The sequence below is a fragment of the Atheta coriaria genome, unplaced genomic scaffold, assembly GCF_025399875.1.
Source record: "Atheta coriaria isolate IRGN ID8LTWV9N9 unplaced genomic scaffold, Caltech_Dcor_3.1 hic_scaffold_5_pilon, whole genome shotgun sequence".
In the NCBI taxonomy this organism is placed as follows: Eukaryota; Metazoa; Arthropoda; class Insecta; order Coleoptera; family Staphylinidae; genus Dalotia; species Dalotia coriaria.
In genome coordinates, this window is record NW_027045447.1 from 11,117,767 (window position 1) to 11,143,060 (window position 25,294).

General features: G+C 35.7%; 1 long non-coding RNA gene and 2 other non-coding genes across 5 annotated transcripts in view; all 3 read right to left on the reverse strand.

Annotated features, from left to right (window-relative positions):
- Positions 1-25,294, reverse strand: part of LOC135791623 (uncharacterized) — an 87,178-nt gene that overhangs the window by 10,236 nt on the left and 51,648 nt on the right. The window lies entirely within an intron of this gene.
- Positions 4,760-4,831, reverse strand: TRNAC-GCA (transfer RNA cysteine (anticodon GCA)). The gene has a single exon. It is a non-coding gene; the product is annotated as a tRNA-Cys (tRNA).
- Positions 5,784-5,855, reverse strand: TRNAC-GCA (transfer RNA cysteine (anticodon GCA)). Its single transcript has one exon. It is a non-coding gene; the product is annotated as a tRNA-Cys (tRNA).

The window sequence follows — 25,294 nt, forward strand, 5'->3', positions numbered from 1 at the left end:
TCATGAACTTGTTACTTATGCATGTGCGCTCGTTGTAAATCCTGATTACGGCCACTAAATTATCACGTGCGCCACATTAGACTGCCGCTCAATGCACGGTTGGTTTACCACCCAACCTCCCGAGTTCGTTCGTTTGTTTTCACTCAACAAGTGAGCGGCCTTGCCTTGCACTCACCCGCCAGATTGATCTAAAATTGATGGGCGGCAACGTGCCGCCACACTATTCACATTCACAACTACAAAATTACACAACACGCGCACGAATCTATCCGTGCGCTCCGGTATCGAAGTGTGAGTGTAAACGATGAAATATTAAATCATCGCGTGGTGGCCGATGCCCGGCGCCTCCACGCTATGCTATGCCAGCGCATGCTACATTATAAACACGTAAATTCATTATCTTATCAACGGCGGCGTATCTAACGTGTCGTTTTATGTTTTGGTTAGGTTGTTATTTTGCGCAATACGAAACGTGGAATAAACTCATTGTGCTTGATGCGACGAGTGGGTTGGTTGAATGTAGGAAAAAAAAACACACGCACACGCTTCAAATTTTAAAATGCTGCGGACGACGTCGATGGACGAAATTACAAGTACGTGTATAGTTTATGGACGCTTTTTATGATGACGGGAAGCGTCGAACGCGACTTCATCATCGACATGCAATTTGCGAGCGTGCTAAATATAAATGCTTTTTAATTTCAAAATCGATTGTGTGTTAAGTATACACATACACGCATATTTTATTATACAAAAACGTTAAAAAATTAAAATTTATAAATATAGGATCAATATTAAAGTTTCACAATATAAAAAAAAAATTTTACAGTTTAAAAATTGAAAAAAATATGTAAAAAAACAATTTTTCATGAATTTTTAAAATATTTTCAAAAATATTTGCCTACAAACAAAAAGAATTGCAAAAAATGAATATTTTACAATTTTTGTAGCTTATGTACAACAATCCTATCAATAATTACAAAACTTTCCCCTCTAGCCTCTCCCAATAATCATCCCCACGTGTAATAGTTTGCTAAACTTGTTTACGAACTGAAATTACGCGTTGAGCGTAATGAAATGTGAAGTGAAGTGAAACTGTATTTATCGAGTAATAAACCTGAACCCTCTCACTTGCGCATCACACCCATAGCGAAACCAACCAAAATAACTTTGTGCCCTTGACTGAAACTATAATTTCTCGCATAGTCTAGATCTACGCGCGCCTACGCAAATAAACGTGTTTATAGCTATGTGTATCAAATGTTTATAATAGAAGGTACGAGAATATAATTGAATATTCAATTGTAAGACTTTGCAGCATCAACACAACCTCTGGCGTCTTGGCGCGCCAAGATTTTGCACTGCGTTTGGTTCGATTGCAGACATGTGTTCGCACGCACGGTGTTTGATTGTTGGGGTTTGCGCCCGTGGGTGAATTATTAAATCTATAACGTGTTGATGTGCCACAGGGTTGGAAAGGTTGTTTATTGCGTTAGCAAGAGGCGAAAACATGTGCGTAATGTGATATTTCATTAAATTAGATTATTTTGTAACGCAATATTACAGAAATGGATTTTATTCTGGAGTTTAATTAGATTTTTAAGAAACAAAATAAATAATTTATAGAAAATAATTCATTTCTGTGGAATAGATGTAGAAATGTTTAAACTATTTTTAATGTGGAGAAATTCAAGGACTTTTTCTTGTTCTTGTTTGTTCGTGTTTTGTTCGGTGTACAGAAAGAAACGCCTAGTAGGTATCGAGGTTATTTGCACGGGCAATATTAGCTCCGGTAGCGTAAACGGCGTCGCTCCATTCAGACCGCTTTGTTATTTTTATTTGCAGCGGCATTGTGCGGACGCACAAAGCGCGCACAATAAATACGCGTTTAGAAATTAATTTACTTCTGTTTGTTGACGCGGTACAGCCAAAACCACAAGAAAGGGGTTGTAAAATTAAAGGTTGAATTGTTAAAATACATTCTTAGGAAATATTACATTATATTATATACATGGATATCATATATCCATTGGGAATGTAATTTTATTTATATTTAAGAAAGAAATTTGGAAAATTTGTGGATTTTTTAAAGAAAAAAAATTATTTAGCACAATTCCAATTTGCATTTTATTACCCCAAGAGCAGAAGATGGTGCCGACGCTGGCTGGCTGTTACAATTACACTTTATTGCAACTAATAATCGTATTTCATAATTATTACCTTACATGTGCGTGCGGTGGAATATAAAAGACGCAACAAATAAGACGCAAAGCTGCTGCCACCATTTTCACCACCTCATACCTCCATACTATTAATGGCTTAACCTTAAAGGATGGAAAACTTTTTACACTAAATTTATCAAAATAAAAACATTTGCCTCAATAAGTTTTAAGATAATGTTATATACGAGTAGGATATATTGAAACTTGTATTTTGTACTTAACCAGCAGACATCCAAAGGAATCTTGCATCAACGAGTATCCAGACATGGTGCTTAAAACTTTTCACCCAACTTTCAACTTTGGCCTTAGTTTACAGCTTGAGTTGTGTCGATAGAAGCTCAAGTATCGACATTTTTTCCAAACTTGTTATCAGATATCCTTTAATTGTATTAATTAAACTACCAGATTAAAATACTTGATCTTTCATTAAAAGATTGATTATTTAAATATAAATCAATTCAATTAAAACGTATTCTATGCAATCGCCAAATTGAATTATTAACTTGTTGATAAATGCGAATATCATTCGATCACAAATTTAATCATAGCCGCAAGCACAAATCAATCAAAATTTAAACAATGCTAATGAAACTCGGCATTACTATACACAGTCACAGACCTCATCAATATGTATAAATATATGCCGCAATAGAAATTTGCACTGAACTCCATATCAAAGTATATTGGTTGGAGAATTGTTAAAGGTTGTTTTCGGCATGTTGAAAACAAAACACGCCGTGCCTATTCCTGTGCGCGATGTGCGCGCAGTTAGTTTGCAACTGCCGTACATAAATTCTTCGGTAATTTAATTTAAAGTTAAAACGAGTTCGAGTACGCCTTTCGGAAAACTGCACATGAACTAAAGTACTTCCAACTAGATATGACACAACACATCTCCGCATAGCACGTCGTCTATTAATAAACACAATTTTCGTATCACAGATATGGGTGTAATGAAACCTTCAGTTTTTTGTTCAAGTTTTATTACATTGTCTAGTCTCATTTAGTTTGGGTTACATTGTGTTAAAATGTAATATAATATAAATGATGCTCTTAATTGCAGGTGAATTTAACGACGGCGCGTTAAACCGTCCTTTAAAAAAGTTTACAGCGCTAAAGTTTAAATATTTTAGTTTTACATTTAACCCGATTCGCATTTACATAATGCGCCAGTTTAGCTGGACGCGGCTGAAGCGCGTCGAAAAATGCACTCGCCGGCTGTGATTTTTATGCGCCATTATAAATGCAAATGGCGGCGGTCTATGACATAAAAGTGTTTGGTCTGAAAATTTTCTCACTGGAGCATAAAAATTGCAAAATCACATTAAAAGCTGCCACGCGCTACTTTAAACGGATTATCTCATCATGCACGCCACGCAGTCATTCGCCTCATCTCGCGCATCGACTTTGATCACGCGCGTAACTTTGTTACATTTTTGGTGGAAATTAATTAAATTAGTCGAGAATTATAAGGCTGATTTACTGCATCATGTAACACATCGGATGAAAGTTTATCATTATAATATTTTAACTAAAAAGTTTTGAATTAAAATGTAATTGTTGTTGAAATAACTTGTTCGATGTTTTGCCGTAGTTTATTTATGTTTTGTGCGATAAGGTTTTGTTGGAAGAGTTGTGGAGTTGTGCAGCAAGTCGCCAATGGTCGCCATTTATGTGATAATGTGTATACGGCGGTCGTTACCGAACGCAATAAATAAAAATATTCCAGCGAGTGGAACAAAAAACGGAAGCGATATATACAGATATGAAACGGAGATCAAAAAGCGCCAAGAAACTAACGGCGCCATTAAAACGCTCCTCGTAATTGACCTCTTTTCGCTGTTTTTGGTGTTCCCTCTCGCGGCTGAACCCGCCCGCCAACACCCCTTTGCAACACATTGCTGTGCGCGCGCCTCCACAATATATTATTCGCGTAAAAGTCGAAAGTTTGCAACTAAAGTCATAGCTTTGGGATTTAGAGATCATGGCGGAAATCCAGAAATAACTCAAAGAGTTGCCGAGAGAAATAACATCGCTTTAATCCAACCAGAAAACAAAAATAAAATTTAGAAATAAAAATAATTATATTTTTTGTCTAACAAAAAAATTATGAAGTTAATGACAGCATCGATTTGTTTACAAATCAAAAATAGAATTTTATGTTTGATTTGATGTCGCGCCATTGCAAATCCTTAAATTTCGATCGAAGAGTTGATGGGCCACTAAGTTTTTATGTAAATCTTCTACGCACCAACTTCCTTTTCCTACTCGCTTTCACGTTATGAGGTTAATACTCTCAAAAGTGAGTGAGACAAAAACGTTACTAAAATGAAGTCATTCTATTGCCATTTCGGTTTTACGACGTTATATTACTGCCAAATAACCGAATAACATGCATGTTTTATTTGCTGGATGCTCGACGAAAATTTCATTATGCTTTAGTATAACTACTATAGAAGAAAATAAAGTCAAGTGTCAACGTTAAAGTATTTCCATTCCTAAAAGGTGTAATATTTTAAAATTACAACTGCAAAACAAGGGGACACCCGGGTTTGAACCGGGGACCTCTCGATCTGCAGTCGAATGCTCTACCACTGAGCTATATCCCCGATGATTATTGTTTATAGATATAGTCATTTGCTATAAACAATAAAACTGTTACTAGGTTCTCAAATGATGTGAATAAATAAAAAATGCAATTTTTATCCAAGCAATTATTGATAATCGCTTTCTAGAATAAATATCGGGGATTATTTAACACTCCAAATTAATCTCTGATATAGATATTTGTGTTTTAATTATCTAAAAATTATTTTATCAATATTAATACCTATATGATAATAAATAAACATTGATAACTTTAAAGTATTTAATAATTTTCTTTAAGAGTAATTTAATTATTGATTTTTTATAGTTTGAATAGCGGAAATTTGTTGTGCAACTTCAAGCTGTACATAATGTACTTAGTACTCAAGTTAAAGTTACATTTTGAAAATTAAAATTTTTACGGGTCTGGTCTGCAGCATTAAAAACGTACATAATGTCACAGAGCACATCAAGTCGGCGCCAGCGCCGCTACCGCCGCCACGCGAAAACATTTCTATTATGTTAAAAGGCTTCTTTATTGCCACCGCCGACGTCGAGGTCGACGTTGCGACCGTGTGGGCGTACGTCGCAGTCACGGCCCGAGTCGTACTTCGTTCTTCGGCAGTAACGGCAAAGAGTTGCTGCAAACAGTTGTAAAATTTCATTTTTATCTTATTGCTTTGAGCAACAATAATAACTGCAAGCTCGTAATGTATGGAAGCGCAGTGTTGGGTATAGAACTGGTGCGTCTTCTTCTGGCGCACAAGGGCAGAACAGACAAGTCATTGGCCATCGAACACTCACCCTAGAAGTGGGTATAGTATATCTACACACATAAAGTGTATGGTGTAGGAAACATAGAAAGTCCATGAATGAATGAAGAAATAAAGGAAATGAAGATGGCCTGCAATGATATTTATGTTGCTTGCGGTTTATACAGTGTAATAAAGTAAAAAATGTTGTAAAATAGTTTGCAGGGGACACCCGGGTTTGAACCGGGGACCTCTCGATCTGCAGTCGAATGCTCTACCACTGAGCTATATCCCCGATGGATATAATCTACTTTAGTCACAGCTTCGGTAATTATAATGTCTCAAAACCGTTTTAAGTGTAGAACTAGAAAAAAATATTTTATCGTCATATTTGATACTTGATCCAGAGAGCAAAATTTTCGTATAAATTGAAATAGATTTCACATAAAACGCGACGGTGAGCGATGAGGGAATATTTCGTTTTAACGTCTCTGGCATCGCTTATAAATACAGTAAATTTACATACCAATAGTCGACTCAAAATCTACGCTATCTATCATTCACGATGTAAAAACTATTTTGTATGAAAATAAATATTGTTACGATAATAAAATTGTGTTATTGTGTTTTTAAATAATACCATTCTTCAATGATCAAACTAAAACAATGAGTAGCGTAGGTTTAGTTCGCTTTGCTGTGTGCAGGTGGCGTTGTAAACCGGATGTGGATATCCCCAAGGCGGGGCTTAGCAGAGTGTTCAGATGAGCGGAACGCCAGCGGCAAGAAAGAAATAATAAGAAGAGTGTTAATTAAGTAGAAAAATAGCCTGTCGCTGTCTCGTTGGCGACGCCAGCGGTTGTAAACCGGATGTGGATATCCCCAAAGGCGGGGCTTAGCAGAGTGTTCAGATGAGCGGAACGCCAGCGGCAAGAAAGAAATAATAAGAAGAGTGTTAATTAAGTAGAAAAATAGCCTGTCGCTGTCTCGTTGGCGACGCCAGCGATACACGCGCCGCCGCTCGACTAATGACTCGGATGGCAAAAAAAGCGCCGCGCAAAAAAAGGACTCGCACAGGCGGATGACACCCAGCGCACAACGGCTGCAACCCCGAAAAAAGCAGATTAATTACGCAGTTTTACTAGTTTTTTACGTTTTATTGGCGTACCAGTGAGTGCACTTTCATTTGCAAATAATTAAAAAACCATAAAAATAAACAATAAAAAATTAAATTATTAAAAACAGAAAATTAATCAACTCCTACCTTTACTCCAGAGGGAATAAAGTTTGATCCTGTTGAATCCTGTCAATTGCGCTAACAAATCTCAGGTAATTAAAAGATTATCTCAAAAACACACTTTCATCTCCACGTATTCTAATTAAATATGTTGTCAAATTATATTAGACAGGCGGTAATATTATGCCGGTAATTTATTCATGTCAAGTCGAGGACAAGGACAAACGGACTACAACATACACGTATATACCTGAAATGTTAAATTTTCAACCTCTAAGTTTTGCGTGGTGGGTTGAGGCGAATGACTGTGCTTTGCCTCCCGTGGCATTGTCTTGACTGATTAAAACCGGCGCGGGAGGATGCGGAACGTGGAATGTATTCAGTAGTACGAGATGGCATTGGATTGAGGCCAAACGATCTGAATGTTTAAATGGAATGAGGCTGTGTGTATGTCTGTGCTGGGGAAGGCGAAAACGCTGCCGGCGCTTGCTCGCCGCCTAGCGCTTATTGGATTTGAGGAACGATTGCGAGTTATGCGCGGAACATAAACGCGCGGCGGAGTGTATGAATGCATGCATGCAGTCTATAAACCACCCTCTTAGTTGCTTACACTGTGCAAGCGCATATTCTGCAGATGTCCACTTCGGCTTTGGTTAAGAAATTATTGGGGTGAAATAACTGTGTTTACATCCGACCAGCGAGCACACAACCGCACTAAACGGAAACGGCGCAGATAACAAATTGATATTACGTACGTATACACAATAATGTTTTTATTTACTATCGTGGAATTTGTTGTACGTAAATATGCTAATTTATTTGCGTGACAAATTAGCATTCTGCGTGTTTTTAGTCGTTCTAGTTGCTAGGTGTTTTGCAATGTTTTATGTTCGTTGCATTGTCGTATTGTGCGATGCAAACGCGACTGTACTAATCGTCGTCTTTGGAATTATAATAGTATGCAACACAATGTGGAGTGCTCGGGAAAATTCTCGCCATTAATTTTCTCGATGGTGCACTTACTAAAGAAGCAAAACAAGTGAAAAAACTGCATTATCAGAGGGCGTTTATGTTAATTTCACTCAAATAAATTTTTCTGAGATTTTTTCAGCCCAAAACAACCTTTTAAAAATAGTTTCAGGTTGATTAACATATGTTAACTTGATTAAAGATGTTTCTTAATCTATATATATAAAAATGAATTGCTGTTCGTTAGTCTCGCTAAAACTCGAAAACGGCTGAACAGATTTATCTTATCTTGGTCTTGAATTATTCGTGGAGGTCTATGGAAGGTTTAAAAGGTGAGAAAAATTCGAATAATTGCCGGGAAAATCCTCAAAACAGCTCTTTTCTATAGAATAAAATTTGACATTGAGATTCAATCATAGTTATAGTTAAATTGTTGAATTCGAGATGGCGCGCTGAAGTGCATTATTGACAAAACTTTATATAATTAATTTCTTTAAATTAAAATTGCTAATCTTATTGATAGAATTGACTCTTATTACGAGTATGTCTAGAACAAGAGAGTAAAAACGAATTACATTTTTATTAAACACTGCCGGAACGAAGAAGCGGGCAACAGCTAGTAATAGCGTGATTATACAATTAAAAGTATTTGAATTGATTTATTATTCCATGTGACTTATTGGCACATTAAATGTTTGTATTGTTTGACTTTCGAAGAGGCCTTGACGCGTATTTCGTAATCTGTGCGTGTAGCTCGCGCATTTTATGGCCGGCGGCGTGTTCGTGCGCATGGAAAATGTGTAAACCGTATTGTATGCAAAAATGCGAAACGAAAATATTAAATATTGTTTGATGTATGTGGATACGTGAAAATATGGGGCGAGGTCGATCAGAAAATGACCGAAAGAACGATGCGATTATCTACCGCCATTGTGTATTGCGTAATGTTGGTGTGTTCAGGGAAAAACTTGAACTTTTTGAGGTCGAACAAGCGGGGTTTCTCTTTGAGCTATTCATACGCAACCAAATACACATGAAATTTAAACTCGCGCATGCGCAGCACGACTAATATAGGTTATATTAATATTTTATATTTTTTTATTGGAATATTGGAAGTAAGAAAGTGAAAGCACTGCATAAATAAATAAAGTTTAATTCCGGGGTATTATTATCACATAAAATCACATAATTAGTTGATGCAAGTGAAGCACGCAAAGTAAGTGTGAGAAATTCAACTAAAGAATATATTTTTTGTTTATAAACTGAAATATATCAATATTTATCCTGTTTAAGACCAAATCTTATCATAAATATACAAAAATTAAATTTGTTTATATTTTTGTTTAACCACAAGATGCAAATCCTCTAAACTTACTCATAAATTTTCTAAATTTTGTGTGAAGCTTGATAATGTGGGATTTTTTCCAGTCTCAAAACACACAAACAGCCAATTTGAACGCGTTACGAAAGCGCAGCCTGCCAACAGCTGAGGTGGCTGAGAGCCGCGAAATAGTTGCAAAATGAAATGCCGCGTATGCGAATCGTGAATGAGAATGAATGTGAATCGCGCACAATAAAACATAATAAATTGTTCGGATCGAAACGCAGCGAAACACTCATAATACGCGATTCATGCGAGATAATAATAAAAACGCAATTATAAGTTTTTAAATTCGTATATACTCATATAAAAAGAAATAAATATCATTGTGTCGAAGATTGGAAATATTAGCGAGAAATTCGTGAAGGTTAGTTTTCATAATTCGATAAAAAATTAAAAAGAAACAATACTTTACTTAAATAAACAATAGGAGCTACAATTTTGATATAATTAATGAATGCATAAAGTAATGCATATTATAATTATTAATTAATTAATTTCTTAGTAAGTCTTTAATTTTTATGACCTTTTCAGTCGGTTTACTAATGAAGCAGAATTAAAAACACAACAAAATGTTACAAAACATTAATTAATTAAATAATTACATATATTTTTATTAAGATAATTAATAAATAGTGCTTATATTATATTTATAAACGTAAAATATTTAAAAATAGGTTAACTTTTGTTGTTTTAGATTTTTTATAATATTTTTTCATTTTTATCATTAAAATGATTGATTTTCCACGGTTTTAAGACACAAAAAGTGGTAATTTATACACGGTCATGACTAAAGTACTTTAGTCACGAGGTGGAGCTTGCTAAACGCCTGTTTAGTCACTTGTTACTTAATATACTATTGATTTTGAAGTATTTAGTTTTTTTCTAATATTTTAAAGTGAATATACGTGCAGATTATTTTAATAGTGAGATTAGTTGATTGATTGATTGATTGATTGCTTGATTGATGAAGACAATAACGAGTTAATCAGTAAATGTCTGAACCATCACTCACCAAAAAATGATTATTAAACTAAAAATTAAATAAAAACAGAAGATTTATGAAAAATATTTCTCAATATTGAAATATTTTGTTTAATTAATCGCTCTGATGGTGATGGACCGCAAAAGAAGTCTAGTGGTGGCTGAGGTCGCTTCTTGCACCGTGATGCGGCGATGGTACCCAACCGCGCCAGTCGCAATCCGCCGGTGTCGGTGATGGTCGCTCTTGTTGTTAACAACAACCAAGTTAACAGTAACTCGCGATGTGCACGCTCCACACCAACGCAAAATAAAACTCAAACAGACATCAATAAATTATTACTATTATACTAATTTAAACTAAAGTGTAAACCAAAACTAAAACCAAAAAACGCAAAATGCAAACAAAGTTGATAAAAATTCCAAGTCTAATTTTGTAATGTTCTAATTATGTCCGTGGTGCAATCTGTTCATCATCATCGTTCACATCACAAAGTATCATCGTTGTTCGGCCACGTGTGCGCGTGTTATCAGCTGCGATGCGGGCGCCATCTAGGTGGCTCACGATAGTCACCGCAATCAGTTTCTATTTCGGCGTTTATACGATTACAGCTGTTGAGGTTGATGATGACACCGGACCTGCGTCGATATTTAAAGAGCAGGTAAATTCGCGTTAATTACTTCTGGTAATTAATAAGCGATTAATTTTTGTTGCCACTGGCGTGTAACGAATAACAATGTTTCGTGTCCTCGAGAGTGTTCAAAGTGTTTTTAATTTGAGAAGATTTATGAACTCGCTTGGATTCTATTTTAGTTTTTATTTTTTATTGTCATCATCGGTGTAGCGGGCATAAAAATGAGCTCGGTTTCTAATTTTTCTGTGCGATACATAACCAGATGCGAACAATACTTGAATTCGCTGCACACACAAATCGTTTCCGTTAATTTTGTAAATTTTATTCTGGTTTTTATTGAGAGATTAATTGATATTTCGATGGAAAATATGCGGAAAATATATTTGTTTGTAAAAAAAGTAAAAATTATGTTTTTTTGCTTAAAAATCAAAGAAAATTCGTTTTAAAAACACGAAAAAAATATTTTTAAGAGAAAAATTTATAAAATTATTGTTTTACTTAATAATTAATTAATAATTCAATGTAATAAAAATGTAATAATTGTTTAAACACGTGAAAAATTGAATTTTTTGGTGGAAAATTAAAGAAAATCTTGTTTTTTACTTAAAAATCAAAGAAAAAACATTTTAAAAACACGAAAAAAATATTTTTGAGAGATAAATTTATAAAATTATTGTTTTACTTAATAATTAATTAATTTTTCAATGAAATAATTGTTTAAACACGTAAAAAATTGAATTTTTTAGTGAAAAATTACCGAAAATTCTGTTTTTTACTTAAAAATCAACGAAAAAACATTTTAAAACGCGAAAAAAATATTTTTATAGAAAAAAATGTATAAAATTATTATTTTTATTTAAAAATCAACTAAAATTTCATCAAAATAACATTTTAAACACTCAAAAAACCTAAAATTTCCTCAAAAAAACAAAAAATATTCCTAAACATCGCACAACTCGCAACTTAAATAAAATTTTTATTTTTTACATTATTACTTACTACAATAAATAAATGTTCCATTAAAATAAACTACAGCTCCCTGAATTGACAATGATTTGGCCATGATGGTCGTCCACGTCCATCCGAGCGTCCGCCGCGCCGGATGATGCTGGAAATAAATGAAATAATAATTTTCGTACCGTGCATTTATCCATTTATCTAATTGCCATTACCGAGCCGAAACGAAGGTTCGCCACCGCAATTAATAACAAATGTGAAAAACGAGATAATTATATCTCGCCAAATCGCTCTTTTGAGATGAAGAACAACATTACGCAATAGCTATGATATTTTAAGAACTTGAGAATTGAATTTCTATTGTTGAACGAATAAAACAAACAATATGCAAAGAAAAAACGAGAATTTTTACGAAACTTGTAATTTTGTGTTATTCGGTTTAATCGAACGTTAAAGGACACACAAAGTATAAGATTATTACGCCATCATCATTTAAATACACGATTATTTTCTATTTTTTAAATTAAAAGAATGTGAAACTTAAAAATTGAAAGTTTTTCCTCAGTCACGCTTTTTTACCAAATTTTTTCGGCAGAAAAAAATGTTTCACAAATTAAGAACAGGCGCGTAATTTGCATGCGCAAAAGCGCGACATCTCATAACTCATTGTTCGTTAGTTAGCGCATTTCCGTGCGGAGCGTGAAGAACTCCACAGCAATTAGTCGCGACCCGGTCGTCGCGGTGCTGTTAAGTTACGGAATTATGGCGCGCACGTGCTCACCATCGACAACAACCACAAGAAGAACACAGCGCGCGCGCGTCCTGTTCTTGTTTCCGAACGAAATTCGTTTCTTAACGCTTCTTTTAATTCCGTTTGCGTGTGTTTTGAGAACTGCATGCGGCTGGGATGGATGTGGTTTGGTTTGGTTCGGTTTGCCTTGCATGGAAGTTGTGTTTCGCAAACTCGTCAAGCCGTTACGGTGTTACACGGTTACAGCATCGCAGGATGCGCAAATCCCAAAGAATCGTCGAGAAAATGAAGATTTAGAGGAGTAGTTGGATAAAAAGGCAGGAAAATCAATTAGGGAACATGAATCACATATAAAAAATTAGGATTGAAGAAGAATTTTGCTTTAAAATATGGAAATAATAGTATATTAAGGATCTAGTGTGCTAAGTGGCACTTTAACCACGGTTACCTACTTAATACTTGCGGTATTTTTTACTTTCACTTTATTTCCACGTTTAATACCGTAGGCAAATACCCAGGCCCATACTCCACCCCGTGACTAAAGTACTTTAGTCACGCCCGTGTCTAAAATGACAATTTTTATGTGGAAAAAAAAATTCCAAACCGTTATGAATACAATTTGTTACCAATTCAAATAAAACTTCTTTTTGTGATGACACCAAATGAGTCTAATTAGTCCAATCAAAATACGTGACCCAACACGCACTCAATCTGTGCTGCTACAGGCCCACAGCGTGTGATGTTCTGGTGTTAATCGGATGGCACGAGTCGAGAGATGCCCGTGATTGAATGATTAACGAGAATGTCGAACGCTGTTCACGAATTTAGTCAGAGTCTGAACGTCGGAGAATTTAAGAGAAAGGAGCGATTTGGGTTAATCTATCACGAAGTTCAAACCATTGAAAATCGAACGCATCAGCTGGCGATGAAATTTTAAAGCGCGCGCGAGCATCGAGCGAGTTCCACACTCATAAATTATTCAATTAGTGATAGTGCACGCTGTTTGCATGCGGGCGCAAATAATTAATTACAAAACGGAGCGTGTTGCAGTTTATTGCTAATTGAGCGGTGTACGTCGGCAATTAAATTGATTTAACTATAATATCATAATCCTATGTTATAATACTCGTATATTATAACTGTGGATGTGTTGTACTCGTATGTATGTTAGTGTCACTGCTACATGAGAACTACTCAAACAATTTTAATAAATTTTGGTGAGGGATGGTTTGGACCTAGGAGAATAACATAGGGTAGTTTTTGTTGTTAAAATTTAACTTGAAGGGTGTGGAAAATAGTTTTGAAGTTTGTGAAAAGAAAAAGTTAAATAACTTCATCAGTTTTGGTTGTACGACTAAAAATAAAACGAAAACACATAGAGAATTTAATTTCCTATAAATAATGTCTTTAAAAATTTCTCTAAGACTAATACTTCGTCCAATATAACCTAAAACCATACTTCTTTAAATTAAAATTGCTAATCTTATTGATAGAATTGACTCTTATTACGAGTATGTCTAGAACAAGAGAGTAAAAACGAATTACATTTTTATTAAACACTGCCGGAACGAAGAAGCGGGCAACAGCTAGTATTTACTAAATTAGATTCACAGTATTTCTGTCAGATACGAGTAAAATAAGCAAAGATACAATTTATAAAAGAAATAAAAACATTTAAAACTTGTGGTATTGAACTGAAAATCATTTATCAAGTTAGTTAAAACTACGTAGATTTGACCAGGAAGATTAAAAAGAATTCAAAAGTAGCGTAATTAATCAACGTTCGTAATTGGAAATTCCGTTTAACATTTTTCACCGCCCGCTCGCAAACAAAACATCCCAATTTCCTCCTCCGAAAATCGGCGCCGATTGCGATCTCGCATCGAAAACTAAAATCAACGTATCATACAAAAACCACCACCGTCACTCACACCCCGATACCTTTGCCAAACATTCAGCTACATTGTTCTCCCTTGTCTATAAAATATCAACTTGATAAACGCCGTCCATAATGGATGTTTAATTAAATGTTTTCGTTTTGGATGCGTCGTGCGTTCGAACTTGAAGCAAAAAAGTATCCGGCCATCCATCATGTCCGTATCATAAAATCATCAAACTTTATTTCGCTACAATCGCTACAAATTTCCCCCCGAAACTCAATCGCATTTATTCTCAATGACATGTTGTGCGAATCCAATTTTGGGGGTGTGCACATCAACAAAGAGTTAGGTTGTGGCTGAAACTTCCTGCAAACTGGTGCGTTTGTCATGCGTTAGAAAATCAGCAAAATGTTACGTCAAACAATCACCGCACAGGTTTCAACATGCGTATTGGACACATCAATACAAACCCCAGCGTGGGGGTTTGTAAATCGGTTGGAATTACGTTTAGCGCGCGCAGCAGATAACTGCATTCAGATAAACTAAATATGCACCTAGGCGCAGTAAACATTGTTACATTGTAATGTAATGTGTAATGTCCCCGGATTACGCGTTAACATCGACCGCCAACCCTTCGACCAGACAAACTGATTTACATATATTACACGCACTACGCTTTTCTATATACTAACCATTGGCAGTTGTTTAAATTTTCACAGAAAAATATTCAAAGTTTTGTTTATGAATAAAAATAAATTTTTGCATTTTTAACTCCATAATTTGTTTTGTTATAGTTTTGACTAGTATAGAATTGTTGGAGCATAAATAGACGATTGAATGCACTCGCGTGTGTGTGTTGAGGGGGTTGCGGAATGGTCATACAGTCGCCGCCGGAAGAAGACAGGAGATGGTGCTGTTTAGTAGCTGACCCAATTTCCGGTGTCAGATAACCGGAACGGGTCACTCTGTTTTCCACTGCGGTCATTGGTCATTCGGTTTACCGAATCTATTACTGCAGCACAAAAACTCCGTCCTTTTGAAAAATAAAATTCAAAAATGTTTTTTTTTTTGTTTGCAATTGATGAAAGTTTAACAAGCAAATTTCAAGAACATCTGTCTACGGCTTGTGGCATTTGGTTCATCTTTGGTTCGGGCAACTTTGCCGCCACCGCCACCGCCCGAAATTTCGGAACGCGCTTCTCCGTTCCAAATCTATTGATTAATTTATGACTTGTTTGTTTGTTTGGGTATCTTCTAGCCGCCAACTTTTGCTCCCACTGCTCCCACGGTCGTCAGCTCTTGTTCGCTTGCTCACATATACACTACTCATAACAGGAAAACAAGTTAAACATTGCTTGAAACTCGCAAATGTTAAATATATTTAAATTGAAAATTTATCCAATTTTACCTCATCCATCAACTGGAAAAACATTTTGGAATAAAATATAAGTCTGTTATAAACATTTTGTCTTTTGAGTAAAAATTAATAGAAAAATGTAAAATTTATTTTAAAAAACGCAGTTTTCTTTTTTTACGTTTAACTAAAAATTACAAGCATACCTAACTGCTTGTTGTCGATGTCCCAACGATAGAATACCCGAAAAAAGCGCAGTATTTTGAGCATTCCGCTAAAAACGACTATTTTTCTGGCATTTCTTGCGTTCGCTGGCGCCTCTTTTCGTAAAGGCAGTAATTATAATTAGAGAATGCCTCTTGATAGACTGTGCGAAATAGAGCAATAATAGCCGCAATGTGAGTGTAGTTTTTAGTAATTTAGATTCTAATGGCGTCTAATGTGCGGTGTGTCGTGGTGTATTTGCTGCAATCGCAGTCACAGTCGGAGATGTGTTCTTCGGAATGTGAGTTTACCACCGATACAACACGTACTAATTGTAAATGCCGACATATTTTCAAATTAAATGAATGCGCCATTATGGCTGAGGAAATACGACTGAATTTATGTTGTTGAAATAATTGTAAGTGATTACTTAATAATTCTATTATGATTTTATGATTTGATAAAAAACACATATTTTTTATTTAATTAAATTTCGTAGCATAAATAAATTAATTTTAAAGTTGAGCTTAGGTTAAGTCAAAGTTGCTTAAGTTGGTTATTGTATATCATAATAAAATATTCATTCCAAGGTAGTAAAATACACCGCCGTAATGCAAAAATAATGCGCAATTATACGGTAATCAAATTGCCGGTGGTATGAGGTAAAATTAATTGAAAACTCTTGCGCGCTGCCCTTCGCTCGCCACCAACCGCCCGACGATAACAACAAAATTATAGCGCGCTGCTAAATTGGCGGCGGCGCGCGGCGCGGTTATCATAAAAATGTAATTTACGACGAGGGCGAATAAAAGCGACTTGCGCAAATATTGCCCAGCATGAGTGCGGGTTGTGGGTGGAACAGAGGGCGCTATAGTGATGCAATACCTTTGCAGGCACGACCACCAGCTGCACGTCAGCAAGGAGCTATACATAAACAAAGTCGACACCGTTTTTATTATCTTGAGGCGGTTAAAGGCACCGCCACTATTCATCGAGCCGACCACAAACTACGTAAGTGCGCACGTTGAGGATATCGTGCACTTGTAAAAACCCTCCGAATGAGGAAAAAGGAAAATTATGTTGGGAAATTGAGAAATTTATCAACGAGATGGTTTAATTTGTAAAGCCAGGATTATTTAAAGTAAATATTTTTTTAAATGTGAATATTTATATCAATATTAAATATTTGTTTATTTGACATATCTTGAAATATGCTCAAAACTTCAATAAAAACTATTTGTTCCACGTTGGAAAATTTAAAATTCATGAAACATGCCAAACTGAATCTACCAGCATGCGATCACAAAAAAAGCTTACAAACTGACTTGAATCTCACAAAACTTTTATACGTTGCAAAAAATAACATAAGTTTTATCCAAGCTAGAGAATTGTATCAAATATTTCACAAACAAATTTTATTTTTTATTTTCAAATCCGTCAGTTTAGATTATTTGTACTTGTATGATAGTTGCGATTATATCGTGTCTTATCAGCCGGCGAGCGTTGCTTCCCTGAGCGGGGGCGGTAAAACGACATAAATCAATTTCAACTTTCCTCTGTGACTCGTGCAGCACTCGTTGCGCACGTTCAATCTTCTAAGCAGCGCAACACAATAAAAAGCCAGCAGACGAAAATCAGATGTAATCATACTTACTGGCTGAAGGGCTGAAGAGCTGCGACTACAAAGCGAAAGATCTTCGACGGTAGATATCTTTTAGATATTTGTTTTCTATTCGCATTCGCGTGTTATAAAAAAGCAATTTTAGTAAGATATTTTGTGAATTGGCGGGGTTTTGCATACTGATTCTTTTATATTTTGCTTTGCGTTCTAAAGCTTTCAACAAATATTATATATTTTGCTAGAGTATACTACAAAATATTATATTCTAGAAATTGTAGGATCAAAAATGCATCTATTTCATGTTTTACTCTTTGATTTTAGTTAACAAATTTTTTTTATTTTATTTTTTGAAGTTTTGAGGTATAAAAAGTGGTATTTCACACACGGATGGCTAAAACCGTGATTAAAGTACTTTAGCCACGGGTTTTAATCACGGGGTGAAGTTTGCGCCTGCGCATTAGCCTCCATAGCAGTAAAATGCCCAAAATAAGACCACAAAACTTTTCCAACATTAAAAAATTAAATACTTAGTTTATATATGAAATAATAACCGAAACTTTCGTCGGAAATACTTTTTAATAACTCTACCGAGAGCTTTTTATATGAGTTAAACAAATGTTCACATTCCTTGCACCTCATCACGCCGACAATAACAGAAAATCGTAAAAATACTACCCGAGAATGTACCTCTCATTACCGCGACTAAGCCCACTAGCAGACTCCCGCTCGTCCTCGAACAAACTTATAAATTCGCTGCTTAGCTGCTTAGCATACGACGACTCGTTACAATGCGTCCATAAACCGTGCGCCGGCGTGCCGGTGGCTCAAACACCCCCTTCGCGTAACACATATATAAACTTTCCACTCACGGGCGCAGCAGTTTCGTGCTTCGCACGTTGCGCTCGTACTTTACGCAAATGTGTCAAACTAACGTCGGCGACATCGTGGCAAAAGCCGGTAAAACTTGCGAACGGAACACGGAAACAGGTGAAAAAACTACGCTCCGCATAATCAAGCCTTTAATTAGCTGCAAAATACCTGGGATACTTTCATTTGTCGTTTTAACTTCATGGGTGTGTTTAAGTAGAAGTAAAAAACTCGACTGTGTAGTAAGAGTTCTTCATGGAAGAACATTTTTGTGAGTTTCCGGGAAAATGTCTCAAATAAATCAAACTGGATTAAAAATTAAAGACTTAGCGTCTGTCTTGCCCGGAAATGGAAATAAAATGTATTTTTTACTGAATAAATAGTGAAACTCCTAAGAATTAAATGAGAATTATTTAAAAAATAAGAAAATGCTGTAATTGCTGTTAGAAATTGTGAAATTATTATTTTTTAAATAAAAACTTTACAATAATTTAATCATTTGTTTAATTATTATTTTGTAAAATTGTATCTTAAATATTTATTAAATATTTTATTATTTAAACATGGCATAGTATGGGGAAAAGTTTGCTTAATAATTTTTGTGTTATAAATTATGCTACAAAAGTTTTAAATTTGTAAAACTTTAGTTAGCCAAAAAAGCCACAGTTATCCGTTATCGTGGAACGTTAGATTCACAAAGTTGGCTACGCTTACAGACCGTGTAATAGCGGTTTAATCTGCGCGCGGCGCGTCATAAATTTATTAAAATGTATTAAATGAAATGATATCTGAGTTATGATCCCCGACGAATTAATGATCCGCCACGTAATTTATTTCGGCAATAGCCTCCATGTTTCGATGTTCACCCTACGTGCTTGCATGCAAAAAAGTTTAATTTTCAATCGATTGAAACAGGTTACGCTTCGTCGAGTGTAAAAGAGTAAAAAATATTTGTGATTTAAAATCAAGGTTTGTAATTAAAATAAAAGTAGCACGTTTTATACTATTTGCTTTTGAGTCAAGGAGGAAAAGATGCAAAAACGTGACTAAAAGTGATTTTTTTATGTTTTATGCCCAATTTTTAAATTACGAATAGCTTGAAAACAAAAAGAAATAGAAATTGGCGAATTATAGATTAAGAAAGACTAGGAAATTCTCTATCAGACATGAGATTAAAATCATTTAATTTCGTAAAGTAAAAGGTCAAAAAACACAACTAAAAGTGCTAAAAAGTGACATTTCACAATTTTTGCCCATTTTATTCCAACGCGAATATCTCGTAAACTAAAAGAGATATTTAAGATCTGATCGCAGCGTCTTAATCTACGGACTATTTTCTATAAGATAGAATAGCTAAAACGGAAATCTAAGAGATGAAATGAATTATTCTCGACCTCTCCTATATTCCCAATTTGAATACCTTATCTTATAAAGAATTTTCCGAAGATTTCGAATCTTCAATCCAAAATAGGGATAGTTAGGGCGGAAATCCGCTGAATTGCATCTTCAAGTACAACTCTTGCGCATTTGTAAGTGAGATTTATCAGTCGAGTACGCGACTATCTTATGTATTTGGAACACGCGGTGGACCGCAATAAATTAAAACAACGTAAATACAAACTAATATAGGACGCAGGAATTAAAACAAAAATATAATTTAATTATAAACTTACCAATGCAGAACTCATGGACTCCAAAGCACAGCAAATACTGTAAATAAAAAGAGAAACACAAGTTAAAACAAAATAATTCATACGATTTAGTAATATTATAATCACACAGCGTAAAAACAAACAATCTGTGCTGTTTACTTAAAAGTTTCTTACACCAGCACGGTGGGTCATTCTCATGATGAATATCAAATCAACATGGGGGCGATACACTTAACCGGCATTTATGGACAAAAGACGCGCAAACAGTAAATAACATTACTATAGTCAATTGATGACCGAATATAATGCGAATTTGGCAAGTAGATGTCCGGACAAACAATGCGAGTCGTGTAAAATACGCCTGGATCTACAAGAGACCGGCACGAAACTGGCTGCAAACTGTGCAAACAACAACGCGACAGTTTATGATAAGAAAGCAATCGATGCGCAAAGCCGGCGGCGCGTCGATGGCACGCGACCTTGTGTGCGAATTGTAATAGACACGTTCTTATAGCAATAAGAACTAAACTGAAATGTGCTGCATGCGACACCGCGACGAGAATCTTACCCGTAGAATCTCGCACGGTAAATGCGATAAGAAAGTTGTTTATACACAAACGCTGATAATAGATTTGTCTTCATAACGAACACAATTCTATTTTATGATATTTAGTTCATGCTAGTGCCATCTCGGAATAGAATTTACGATGCGACAGTTCACGCTAAGGCTCTGCACCAGCCGCAAGAACCCCGCAGGTAAAGCAATAGATGCACAAAGCCGGCACGCGACCTTGTGCGTGAAATGTAATAGATGCGCATAGCAGGCGGCGCGTCGATGGCACGCGATCTTGTACCCTAATTGCATGCAAATAATAAAACGTAGAACTAAACTGAAATTTAGGTAAACTGCAAACTCTTTCACTAATTAATAAAATAATAAAATTATTTGAAATAAATACGAAACAAAACATTATTTTCAACCATGTTGAAATAAATTTTAGCTCCGTCGGAACGCAATCATTGAATTAAAAGTCTCGTTATTCGCATAATAATGATAAGAATTAGAAACGTTTTGCACCGTCAATTAATTATTGGCACGCACAAAATATCGCCGGCCGTCGCCCGACGGCAACGGACTCACAAACACGTGAATAAATGAAACACGCAAAATTTATAATTAAGAAAATTACACACGCGTTAAATAGTTGATAACATATCAAACACGTTTATAAACACTAATTATCACCGACGATCAGGAAATATAACACGATTTAGTTAACTTATATCAAAGAATAACACGAGCCGAAAGTGTGGAATGTGTGCTCGCTGTTATCGCACCGATGCAACAAAACAAAATTCACTCGCTGGAATATTTCGAGATAATCCTGCATCGTCGCGCCATCTGAGGACATATAATGAACCTCACAAAAGTACTAAGTGTTTAGAACAGTATGGCGCGCATGTGTAGCAGTGCGGAATTGTCTATGTAGCAGTGAGCGGTCACGCACATAGTTAGTAACATCCGTGTGACACACGTACGCGAGAGTGTGCATGGATCACCTTGTCTAAAGGAATAGCAGTTTTGTACACAAATGCAATAAGTTAAACCTAGATTAGGTGTGATGAACAAATATATAACTGCGTTTTATAAGGTTGTTTCCAATATTAGAATATAAATGGTATTATATCAGCGTTCTTCTTACAACAATTAAATACAACTCGATAGAGAATTAAATTCTGCATCTTTAGACCCCGTTTTCAAGTTTGTACGGCGCCTCGTTTCAAAATTCTTATGCTAATTTTACTTAATGATTTTACATTAAATATTCGAGAGATATTAACTTAAAGTTAATTTTTACTAAAGTAAAAACCTCCAAAAACGGTTTAAAGAAGAAACTTAATGAGCTGCGACTGCGATTAATCAACAAGAAACTAACTTTAAAACCTGTAAACGTCGCACAACCCCGAGGCACAAAATAAGACCAGAAATAAATAGCAGAGTAAAATATGCATTAAAAACATGACGCGCCATCTATCGACACACGTAATAATGAGTAAACAGCATTTAAATGTCTGGTATTCATACTCAAACAAGGATCTCTAATATTCAGTTAATTCGTTGACAGGTAGTTGACGATTAAATGAAGCCATGAAAGAATAAATTTGACTTACCGGATCCGAATAATGATACTACATTTTCAAAACCGGCGAAGATAAAGTCCAAAGTGTGTGTGCACAATGTTCGTTTCGCGAAATCTTGACAATAACACCTTTTTTGAAATATTGAATATATAAAATGGATAAATCACGGTACAAAACTTTAGTTTAACCGCAAACTAAGTACAAACAGCGTTGTTTATATTACCAGTACACGAAAATATGAATAAAAACAGTGCGGTAATGCAATGTCAAACGAGATTGGAATGTCCGCTGACGCTTTTGGAGGGCATAAGCCGATGACCGAAACGTGCGCCATCGAAGGGCATTAGAAAATACGTACGTATCTGGAAAATCCGAAATTGATTTGACACGGACGTTCCACCTAATGCGAAAATAACCGCTCGGCCCACCTCTCTGCCCGAAGGGCGGCAGAGAGTAGTCGATGCCGTGCAGGCGTCAGGGGAGATTCGCTGTGTCGGTGAAAACGTTTAACCTCCATGGCGACCAGCATCCGCTGTGGATGACCAGCGCCGTGGGTGTAAATGTGTGTGCGTTATGGGTTGGTACGCACCTACATCATCGCACCATCAGGAATGATCATGCACACGCGCGAGCACGGTATTTGCATTTTAATATCAATTAGTGACCGACATGCCAGCATCCGCGCGTTAAACACAAAAAAATACGCTGTTTTACCACAGCAAAGTTTAAAAAACAAAATTCAATAAATTCCGATACATTTTTCGAAAGTTTTCGAGCGACGATCGAAAAAGTACGCAACTGATTAAATATTCACGAGGGGAATTTGGGCAGAAGATGTAAAATAGGGACTGTTACGGAGGTTCGAGTGGTGGCGGTTGCGGTAGGCGAGTGACAAGCTTTATAAATTAAATTAGAACGTCGCATTAACCAATAATATCGGGAATACCTCCTTGAGTGGCTGCTTCTTCTCGGCTCCTCTTGCGGCTTTCAGTTCTCAACTCATACTGACAAAGGCTTAAAAAGTCTTTGGAGAAGAATTAAAATGACAACAAAGCGAACACAAAGCAAAAAACTTTTCAAGATGTGTTTAAACTTTCACTCTGTTTATTTTCTATCAAGCCGGCTACCCTTTATTTTTTCCGTCGAGATAATTACTTTGGTAATTTATGCAAATTTAAACAATTAGTTGGTTCAGCGTAAAAAAGTCATCATTTTTAACTTAAAATAAACGCGAATAAAATTAAATATTAAAATATTTCGGATTGTTGCTGAGTATATTTGAAATTTTGCAGATTCATGCACAACCGCATTATCGCCGAGGAAATATTCCGGAACTCGCTAAAAATAACTACGGTGCTCACACCGCAGATTATCATAAGGGCAGACAAACGCTGTGTGCACTATTCCACCTCTTGTACCCTAAATACTCCTACAGCACGAGCAACGCAAATGAGTTGTACAAATATGATCCTGACCGTAGATAACCGAATGAAACTGCTGCGAGTAGGAATCCCGGCTTGGAGCACTTGTATTTCCAGTGTGCAACTCACCAAGCGAATGATAGCGTGGATGGTGCAAAAAGAATGACGCCGCAAAACAAATACAGCGCATAGTACAACCCTCCTCTGCCACCCCCAACTGCTAAAATGTGTGATTGTGTATATGTGTGAGGCAGAGAGCTGAAATTCAGTTTCGGAGCGAATACGCGAAACTATTTGCCGCATGCCGCATACTCACCGGAAAGCCAAGCGCACATTTTGAATGTTAATTTTTACAACTATTTCATGCAAGTGCCATGCTCCAGTGAAAAATGAAGTGGGGAAAAGTTTTACCACCGGGAGAATCGTTGCAGTTAACAACTCAATTAGTAGATCGCTGCAACTCTTACATGTGATTTATTGTTATGAATTTGAAGGAGCATAAAGGGTTAAATGTTGTAATAGTTAATAAAAATTAACAAAAAAACTAATTTTTCACCTTTTCAGACGGAAATTTTAGTAAATTATAGTGAAAAATACAAAATTTAAATCAAATTTAAAAAAAAAATACTTTTTTATATATAATATATATATAATTTTTATATATAAATGAATTGCTGTTCGTTAGTCTCGCTAAAACTCGAGAACGGCTGAACGGATTTATCTTATCTTAGTCTTGAATTATTCGTGGAGGTCTAGGGGAGGTTTAAAAGGTGAGAAACATTCGAATAATTGCCGGGAAAATCCTCAAAACAGCTCTTTTCTATAGAATAAAATTTGACATTGAGATTCAATCATAGTTATAGTTAAATAGTTGAATTCGAGATGGCGCGCTGAAGTGCATTATTGACAAAACTTTATATAATTAATTTCTTTAAATTAAAATTGCTAATCTTATTGATAGAATTGACTCTTACTACGAGTATGTCTATAACAAGAGAATAAAAACGAATTATATTTTTATTAAACACTGCCGGAACGAAGTCGCGGGCAACAGCTAGTTTCTAATATCTTTCTTTGATTTTGTTTATATTAATATCTAGAACATAGAGTTATTAATTTTTCATGCATTTACAATGAAATTCATCGTTCTTATGGCGAATTTTCCACCGAGAATCGAATTTATGTAAAGTGAAATCATGTTTTCGAACGATAAGCGCTTGCGATAGTGACTACGTTGTTGCTGTTATTATTATAACATCCGCGCGCATATGTAAGGACCACATAATCCCGCATGCCTCCATAACCGAGATGACAACATGAATGGAAACCGTTTTGCGCGATTATTACCTTTGCCTATACCATACGTTCCCATAACAGCTACATCCCATCAAAACACCTCAAAATATTCTCCAAAAAAACAAATTTTACTTTTTTCATCTAAAATATGGGTAATTTGATTACTATTGTTATTACTAATGAATAATAACTCATTATATGCAACATTTTATATTTCAAAGCTGATGTATTATACCAGAGGTTGTTGTTGAGATATTTCCACGATGACAAGCCGCGCTGAATGGAAGAATAGAGTCGTGTGCGTGTGTTAAAATTTTAATTAAAATTTAATATTCGTCGACTTTTGGAACGCCTCGACTGGCGCTGGCGGTATGGGGCATGGCGCACGC